Source organism: Aptenodytes forsteri, unplaced genomic scaffold (assembly GCF_000699145.1).
Source record: "Aptenodytes forsteri isolate BGI_AS27 unplaced genomic scaffold, ASM69914v1 Scaffold166, whole genome shotgun sequence".
NCBI lineage: Eukaryota > Metazoa > Chordata > Aves > Sphenisciformes > Spheniscidae > Aptenodytes > Aptenodytes forsteri.
In genome coordinates this window covers 2144515-2154527 of record NW_008796110.1, presented here as the reverse complement: position 1 = coordinate 2154527, position 10013 = coordinate 2144515, and the positions used below count along the sequence as shown (strand labels likewise).

At 37.1% G+C, this 10013-nt stretch overlaps 1 protein-coding gene across 1 annotated transcript in view; it reads right to left on the bottom strand.

Annotated features, from left to right (window-relative positions):
* The window catches only part of GRM8 (glutamate metabotropic receptor 8), a 395144-nt gene that overhangs the window by 100346 nt on the left and 284785 nt on the right, over positions 1 to 10013 (bottom strand). The window lies entirely within an intron of this gene.

Below are 10013 nucleotides of genomic sequence, written 5' to 3'. Positions count from 1 at the left end.
AAGCTGGCCGGGGGGGCTGCTGCTCGGGGACTGGCTGGGCATTGGTCGGCGGGGGGGGAGCAATTGTACTGTGCATCACTTGTTTTGTGTATTATTATTATTATTATCATATTATTATTATCATTTTATTTCAATTATTAAACTGTTTTTATCTCAACCCACGAGTTTTTCTAACTTGTGCTCTTCCAATTCTCTCCCCCATCCCACCGGGTAGGGGGGAGTGAGCGAGCGGCTGCGTGGTGCTTAATTGCCGACTGAGATTAAACCACGACATGGTTTAATGGCACGACCCGGATGCCTTTCAGTGAAGTTGCTCTCTTTACATCTCAGGTAATGGAAAAGAATTGGAATGACTGGAAACCACAAGTTCACATGTAATAGTGGCCAACTGCATATTAAATTGATTAATCTGTAATGGATCCTAAATTAAGAATAGTGGTGAGCCTTACTTAAAAAAAAAAAAAAATCTCTTAAATTAAATCAACAGCCTTGGATTTTTCTTATATGAAAACATCTAATAAAAGTTTACTTATTATGAGCCACTGTTACTTCAGTGCCTTAACAAAAGTGTAAAAAAGTGGTTGTGCTAATAAGTCTTACAATGGCCATTTACCAATATTCCAACTCTGGTGGAGCTGATTCCATTACAAAGCTTGATACCAGATACAAATCTGGTATTTCACCAGATTTCAGTGGCTTGATATTAATTGCATTTTTTAAACTGAAATGAAAATTACTTAAGCTAAGTCTTCATCCTTTGAGCTGCTCCACATAGGCTGTTTTTTCTGTTATGAATCCTTATGCAGTCAGTATGGATTCAAGGGTATGTTTAGGTAAACAAAAGTCAAGCAGTTTATTATACACTATAATACAGTTAACTCTTGTCTATCAAAAACTTCAGAATTTGGCTTTACTGGAAGATTCCTCAGATTTATAGGCTCAACCCTTATTTCATTATTTATACAAATAGTTTCAAGTGCTAGAGTTAGGGGTTCAGATATTTTTTTAATTAGCATTTCATTTTAATTAGCTGTTAAAAGGAAAAAGTACTACAGAGATGTACATGAATTAAATTGTTCTCAGTTAAGTAGAAAAAGGGACAGTAACCCTTTGAACTTTCAGTACTGAGAGTTCCCAGAGAAGAAGAATGTGTCTGTAAAATTAAACAAGAAATTTGTCACTGATAAGTATTTCAATGAGACGAATTAAATAGAAGGTTGAAATTGAATCAATGGAAAGAGTAAATAGAAGCTGTTAAAATATTTAATACTTGAAAAAAAACCGCAGAGAATTATAAACAAGTAATCAGAACCAACAAAAGTTAATTTGTGAATGTTATGCTGGCAGACAGAGGAGGAATACACACTGTATCAAGCTATGTAAAGTCAGTGATAAATGAAGCCATTATCTGCTCAATCTCCATACAGCAGAGGTTTTCAAACAATGAGCAATATAGTTACTAAAATAACAAATGATGATTGTGTTACACTTATTTAAAATCTGAAAAGATTTCTCTTTATGCTTACCCTAAATGTCTCAGTTCAAGATTGGGACAATAAAACAGGATTACATCCAGTTGCTGTAAACACAGGCGCTTACTGACATTTTAAATATCCTAAGATACTGGAGACATCCACACAGATATGCAGAATATGCATATGACAGAGAACGTGCGACTTTCCGAAGCAGCAGCTGGAGGCCAGATGGATACCCTGGGGTATCTGAAATGACATTCGATGCCCATGTTTAGGCAATTTATCTTACTTACCACAGAGCAGATTCTGTCTGTTTGTGTATGAATGCACAAAATAGAACCAAAGGGAAACAGAGAGTGCTACAGGAAATTAATTATATACAGATTTAGGGCATATGTGATATAAATTATGGTGGTACCCACTACAAGGCTCATGGAGAAAGTAAAGAATTTGGTATTAAAATAAATGGATATAAATCAATTCCAGGTCAGGCAGTAAAACTTTATATTATTGTAGCTGATGGACAAGAACTTTAGTTGTGATCTGCAGAGATGGGTGTAATTTATTTGATTTCTTTGTCCTCAGCACAGAGAATGATTAGAAATGTGTACTTCTGTGAAAGGAACAGCTCGTTCCACCCCTGCATGTGAACATCAGTCAGGGTGGGTATCATGAGCACATGGTATTTAAAATAACAAATAACAAGTAGTACTTTTTTCCTTCCAGAATGTATTAGAACTTCAAGCAGAGAGATATGATGTCTCATAAAACTTACACTAAAATGAATAAAATTTTGAGATGAGACTGAGCCGTTGCAGCCAATGGTATAGGTATATTAAAAAGCAATTTGCCCCATCATTCATTAGTATGTCTGTCAGTGGTTATCAAAAGCAGTGATCTAGATGCAACTCTGCTTCATGCAGTCCTTCAGCTACTAATTGCAAGAAGAATATACAGGAGAAAAATTCTTCTACATTTTCTTTGTTGCCTACATTCTCTCCCCAAGCATCTGCTATTGGCCACTCTCAGCAAATGTACTACACTGGTGAAATTTTTGTTCACATCATCTAACAAGTAATACTCACTCCAGAATATAAAAGGACAGAACTCTAGCTCCTCTTCTTACGGCACCTTGAGTCTATTAACAGACAATAAAGATATCTATAATACAACCATATAATGGATTAAAATTCATATTTTGCCAGATAAAGAACTGAAATTGCTAGACACCAGTCCTGCTATGGTGACACAGTATTGTGAAGGCAGTTTTATATTTCCCAGCCTGGGCTGATCCCCTTCTCCTCACAGCGAGGCTATGCCTCTACTTTCACCTCTCCTCCCAGAGTTGGGGCAATGCTATGTGAATGACTTTCCCTACTCCAGCGCTAACTGTGAGGGGTAGGAGATGTAGATGAGCTTCTTCACCCATAGGTGCTAAAGCAAGGCAGGCATTAGCACTGTGGCATTGGCAGTAACATCCATCAGTTGTAGGAAAGAAGTGTAAAGAAGGAGGTTCTGATAGGGTAGGAACGAGTGAGGAACAGAAAACGAGCCCCTTTGGACTCCCCTGCCACCTTAGCTTTGTTCTTTCCACCTCTGGAAAAGGGACAGCCCTGTCCACACAACAGCATCATAGTAGATAGGGAGGAGGATTTGGGGGGAAGAGAGGGGACAAAGAATGAAAGAGCTTGCCATTCCCTACATGTAGCTACAAAGCTCAGTGCTACCAGCATACTTGGAAGAATCCAGACTATTTTTATTCTGCATTCAGAAAATCCATAGAGACAGGTCTAATCTTAAAATCTATGGCATACATTGTGTGCCAGAGACGATTGGTTTAGTTCTGCAGCTGAAGAACCCAGTAAGTCAAAAAAAGCCAACAGGCTCTGGGAACGGAGCATATGGAACACATAACTCAATCCATTAAAAATCAACACATCACATAAAATTCCACTGCAAGATAAATATTACTCTAGTAACATACTAAAATAGTAGCAAGGTGGTATGACATTATCTGGTAAGTGCTAACAGCTTGTACTGGAAGAGGAAGTTATAAGAGGATGGTTAGGTTTTGGGGGTAACAACTATACAAATGTGTAAATAAATGCATAAAGTTTTGTTTGCATGATATTATAGACTGGATAGTATCAAATGTTCTTGAGTGGAAAACGTTCATTTTAATGTTATCAAATACATGTTTCTGTTTTTAAAAAGTATTGTTGGGTATTTTTTCTTTTTAAATGTATTTTTCAGCACCAGTCAGCAAGCACATTTCTTGCAATCCTTCTGAGAAGAGTTCATGGCTATGATTTTCCACAAGAAAAAAAAAGAAAATAAGGTAGCTCTCTATCTTACACATATGCTGGGAAGTAAGTGGGAGTGAAAGTGTGAGGAATCTCTACCACAAATATAACTGCAACTTGCTTGTTTCACTGTTGCCCAAATGAATACATTTCAAGTAAACGTGCATTTCTCTACAGAATCACAATCACCTCCAGTCCCCAGCAGCACAACCATACAACAGATGCCCAGTTTAAAAGGGTCTTCATATCCTTTATTTCCATTTTCATGATTTTACAGGCAAAAAAAACTCTTCCAAGAAACTGTAGCTATATAGTGCCATTGGAAGAGATCAGAAGAGACTGAAGACATCAGGAGTGCCCATGAACTTCTGCATTAGCAGTTTTTTATTACCCAAAGCTCTTATCAATATGTTCCTAGGAAGCACAGAATAATTCCCACCTGACCATAGATCTCGCCATCAGCTTCTCTCAGGGTATACGAGAAGGACACACCAAGACATATGTGAGAACCACATGTCACAAAGAGCTTGTGTGCACCCTGCATGCACCCTGTCTTCAGCAGTAGCCAGTCTCCAATGCTTCATGAGATACTGAGGATCCTCCTTGTTGTACCTTTTCCCTTTTTCCTACTTTGTGACATTATTTGGGGAGGGTGGCGTGGTTCTTCACAAACACACCCTTTTTTTTTGTTTGTTTGTTCTACTAGTCCCAGAAAGATGTACTTATTTCAGTACCACTGAGCTCTGTCACTGAATGCACAGTACTTCCACATGGGGTCCATGGGTTCCACATGTTCAGCAGGTTCTATCTAGGTAGGTCCTACCTAGGACACTGTGCATTATACGAGGAAAAAAAAAAGTTCCCTTCCTGGATTAATGTTCATACACCATTATACAGCAGTGGTCCTATTACAATAGATACAAGTATAAATATTCATTTCTCTCTTTCTTTATTATTTTAATCTTTCAAAGATTTCTGGCTAAGGTTTTGTGTGAAATTCTGGTTTTATAAGGCTCCTCCTTTTTTGCTTTCATAATCAGCTTATTTCCTCTGGAATAAGCACCTCTGCTTAGTTCTACTAAAAGGTATGCTTGCAGTATAGTTTCTACCCTGCATCTTACTTTTGGCACTCTGGAACTTTTCAGGTAAGAACCTATCAAGCTGACAATTGACAGAGTGTCTTTCAGATGATACCAGACTTCTCTCATCAGCTTGCACTTACGGAATATGGGAAGGCAGAGATGAGTTACAACTCTTCCACTTCAGACTCCAGTCTGAGCACTTACTTCAGGCCAGGATGAAAACTTGCCAAGCAGATACATACACATCTCTGTAGACTTTGGAAGTCAAAAGACACTAAGATAAAGTGTTTCAGATAAAGAAACAACTTTAGCAAATATCAGTAACTCGCAAGTGCCTGTACAGTCTCAGAAAAAAAGATCTCTTCCCTTCCCACTCCAGAACAATACCTCTGGTACTGAACCATGTGAGGGAAAGGAGATGTGGAGCTAAGTGAAAGCCCTGCCCAAATGGAGGTGGGGCTCATATAAGGAGGTGGATCAAAGAGAGCAACACCTTACTACAAGGAATTAACACAAAGACTGTGATGTTCAGGAACTAGTTAAACTGCAAGGGATGTCTGCAGAAAAAGGGAGTATCTGAAGAGCCATCTATACTTCCAGCTGCTGTTGCACAGAAATTTTGGGAGTTTGTTCAGCTTCTCAAGCAGCTCTTCTGTACCCATAGATTCCTGAGGGTGATGGGAGGCAAATAAAAGTGCTTTGCCACAGATGATAGATGCCTGGGGAGCAAGGCAGCAGCCTGGTGAGGAAAGGTAACTACCGTCTTCAGAGTAATTGTTAAAATGGCATCAAAAATGGGAAAGGGTGTAAAAAGCCCCGCTAACAGGCATCATCCCCGGTACAGGGACTTCTGCCTCAACTCCAGCAGAGCTTCTATTTGTGATTCTGCTCCTCTGTCTCCAGGCTCTTCTCTTGAAGTCTCTACCTGATGAGCATTCTGTTCAGCAAACTAGGTCTTTACACGGAGTTACTCTGCACTAAGGTCGCTAACTGTACTGAACCTGATGGCTGGGCTTTGACACAGCTTCCATCATCAGCTTCTTTTTCACTGTGATATTTTTAAATATAAAGTTTGGAATCAGAAGAGAAGGGTAACAGTCACTCCTTTAGCTAACCTAGACCATGCTCACAGTTCTCAGATACCAAAATGTGATTCATCTTGTTAATACTGACATGTAATGATTGTGGTATTTGATGTCTAAGCCTTCATTCTTTTTCCAGAAATTATATATTGCTAGAATAAAAATGAATAGGGGAAAAAAAAAAAAACAAACAAAAAACAAAAAAAACATTGTCACATAATCATAGTTGAAATAATGAGTTACAAAGAAAATTAAGGAACTAAACAATTTCCCAACTAAAGTTTCTACAAAGTGTAGTTGTTTTACCAAAAAAACCACCCAACATACAAACCCACAGCCAAAAGTCATGAACTATGAGGATGTTCTGAAAGCACGCAGATAATTTAAGATTTCTCAAACAAGACACATCTGCATGCTTAACTCTGTCCCATTGGGATTGTCATTATGACACAGACATTAGTCCATTAATTTAGTTAACAGACACCTGAAACATAAATGTCATTTTCTTCTCTGTCTAACCGAACTCCACTTAACATTTTCCTTCACGTGCAGCTTATTACGACCAATGTACTATCAGTCATCCATAAGGCTAGTTCATCTTGCTGAACAAGATCCTATTTGACATTAAGCTATTTCCTGTTGTTTCCTGAGTGCAGTAAACTGTGTGACAATTAAGATAATTAAGCAGGTTAAAAGTATATCAGGGAATTTCCTAATATTGATTTCTATCAGTTGACAGGGATCACAAAAGGCCTTCCTTCCAGTGCTTCAGCTGGGGCTTAAACTCTGATGTTTAGAGAAGACACAGCTCCGAAGAGGAACTATTAAATATCCATAACCCATTTTGTAGCTAGATTTCTTTTGTAGAGTCTATATCAAAAATGAACTAACTCACACAACCATGCACACATATGCATACAAAGAGCTTCAGGTCACGCTTCAATTATCACAAAAAATTTGGAGAGAGGCATCAAGCAGAGACGTCCCTGTCTGAATCACAGCTTTAGATTTTCCAAAATATCCAAGGTAATGTTATTTCAGCCTCATGACCTTGTCATGTCTTATTGTTTGATGTTTCTAGAATGCAAAACAGTCTAATACAATTCACAACAAATACTATGTTATTCATTGAAGTATTACCTTGTGCTGAAAAGAGGGGGCAGACTACAGAGCAGTTACTGAGAAGTCCGATGTGCTGCAGCAAGGAAAAAATGCTTGAAATTCCTGAGTCCTTCAGCTCTGTACAGCAATAATTAATGTATTGAAGTCAAAGGATAACAAATAATTTCTTGGGGTTTATTATCTTGTTTCTTTGTAATTACAGCAACCATTAGTGAGTAACTGGTTCCCAGTGAAAATTTACTCTGTTGCCATGGTTATTTCAGGTAATTGTAGAGCTATTAATCTCCAAAGACATAAAACAATATTAACGCTACATCTGTAAAACATTTAAGAAGTAATTTTAATTTACAATATTTTACAAGCAGTTTATGGGTCACAGCCTTACTGAAGAACTGACTTAAATTTGGAAGTGAAGACATTTAATACACCTATAACCTATATACTCACTCCCACACTTCCCACTTTTTAAAGACCCTACTTTAGAGATCATACTAACCTTCCAGGAGGTCAGTCCATGGAATCTTTCGGTACTAACTTTTCAAAAACTTATATAGCAATGTCTATACTAATTTTATACCTTTATGGTTGTTGTGAAAGAGTATAACTGAATTTTTTTTCACGGACTCTTTTGCCTAGGATAAAAGATTATTCACCTGTTTACATGGAGCATATTAAAAGCTGTTGATATATGGGGAAGTAATTTACTTTTGTTGAAGACAAACGAGCACAATTTTTTTTAACAGCATAACAAATCTGTATGAGAGGAACAATATACTCTGTGAATGGCTAATCTCTCCATTCAAGGAGACTGATGATACCTGTACTTCAGTAACACATTCTTACAGGTACAGTTCTGTATCAATGTTAGTGAATAACACAGGCCATATTGCTAATGCAGTAAACCTTGAGACTGTATAGCTCAATCTTGACTATTGCTATGATTAATTCACATTCCAAAAAATACAAGTAGAAATACAGACCACTAACATTTTTAGTATTACTGAAATTTTACGGCTAATCTTACAAAACTTCTTTTTGGATCCCAAATACTAGGTTCATGTAAACATAGAAGAATTTTTTTAGCTTTCTTCAAAAATTTCTGAATCCTCAGGGCCACAGAGAAAAGCTTTCATATGCAGCCAAACTGTGCTCCAAGAGTATTTTTAATCTTAGAATTTAAAGGCTTCTTTGGGGGCCTGACTCAAAACATCTGCGCTCATGGGATTGCAATACTTAGTTATAGTAAGCGATATAATGAAAAATGTTAACATTAGACATCCTTCAAATCTTGGCATTATCTTCCCTACATAACTAAAATATGTAATGACTAAAAGACATATTCATCAAACAATGCTGACTTCTTCCTTCAGTATCATAAGGAAGATATAAACTCTGTTTAACTAGTTACTTAAATCGGGTTTGCAACTGATTTGCAGTATGGAAACAAGATAAAAGTTTTTTTAAAGTTACAAAAACAAGAAAGAGATTTTATAAATGTGTTTGGCTCAAAATTTCTAAAATAAATCTTTATAGTTTATCACTGTGCAATGAGAGTCACAGAAAAACATAAATCCACATTTTTTTCTTTTGCCATTGTTATCAAGGCTTTTATATTCTTATATATAACTTTCTAACATTTAATATGCTGGTTTGGATTTAAATCCTACAAAAGATACTATTTTCACAGCTGGGCAACCAAAACAAATACCATTCTTTTCTCAACTCATACTCAACCATACTAATGACACTGTCCTGATTACCTGCTTATCACAAAGGGTATTTTTTATCTGATTTAAATGTCAGTAGGCCTATTGGAAGCTCGTGGAGTGCAGGGACCTGTTGAATTAATTGCCTAGAGATGAAGTCATACATCTTGAGTTGGAAAGGTGTACGGTGTACCTGGCAAGAGGGCTGAACCCAGCAGTACCGTGTTGAAAAAAAGACCACCCCAAACAAGGAAAAAAAAAAAAAAAAAAGACAGACAAAAATAAGACCATCTTGCTCCTGGTTTTCTGAGTATGTGAAAATTCTGAATGTGAAAATTCCTGAATTTTCACACATTCAACATGTGTGAAAATAAGCTTTTAGGACTGACTTGGATAAAGTGTTTATTGGGTTATCAAACTCATCTGATTATGCCCAGGTGTCCAAAATCTAAGATTACTGTAGAACATTTAAAAATAACTCATAATGGAAAGTTTAGTACCTAGATTCAATGCAGTTATTGGAAAACATATAGCCATAGGTTATCTCAGGTATTTAATGTAAGCAAAGTCTTCCCAGCTGTTTGAACCCTTGTGAAGTCTCTAATAATAGCCACAGATTACAGCATTGTGTGCTTACTTATCATCATGCCCAAGTTTGCTATTTTAAATATGCCAGTAAATCTAGTGTTTTCACTGATAACTATGATGCAATATGAAGATTTAACTGCTGCCATGAGGTATTTCAAAGACCACGTGAAAATACTAATTTACCAGTTGGAGCTCTACCTGCTTAAAACAATTTGATCATTCTTGCAGGTGGTTAGAGGAAATGCTGTACTATTTTGTTATTGCACTAGTTACATGCAACAGATACCTGGCAGACATAAACTGGAAAAGGTCTTATATAGATTCTCATTTCCTTTTGCTATTTCCCTGTGAGAAAGTTGGACTTCTGTACCCTGTAAGGGTAAAAGTCAGTATTTGCCTCTGCAGCCTTCAGAGCAGGCCAAATCCCCTTACAAAAAAAAAAAGCAATTTTTTTTTGGTCCAAATTTTGGTGTGATTTAAAAGACAATAAAACCAAAGTGTGATAGCGGGCATCTCTGCTTACCATAAGTTGAGCAAGTTCAATGGGACACAGCCCTGTGCTAATTACTACAACTTCCACAAGCTTCAGTCGCAGTTGCATCCATGTATCTATAGGTAGTGTTAAGTCCAAAGATCTGAAGATTTAGGATTTGTT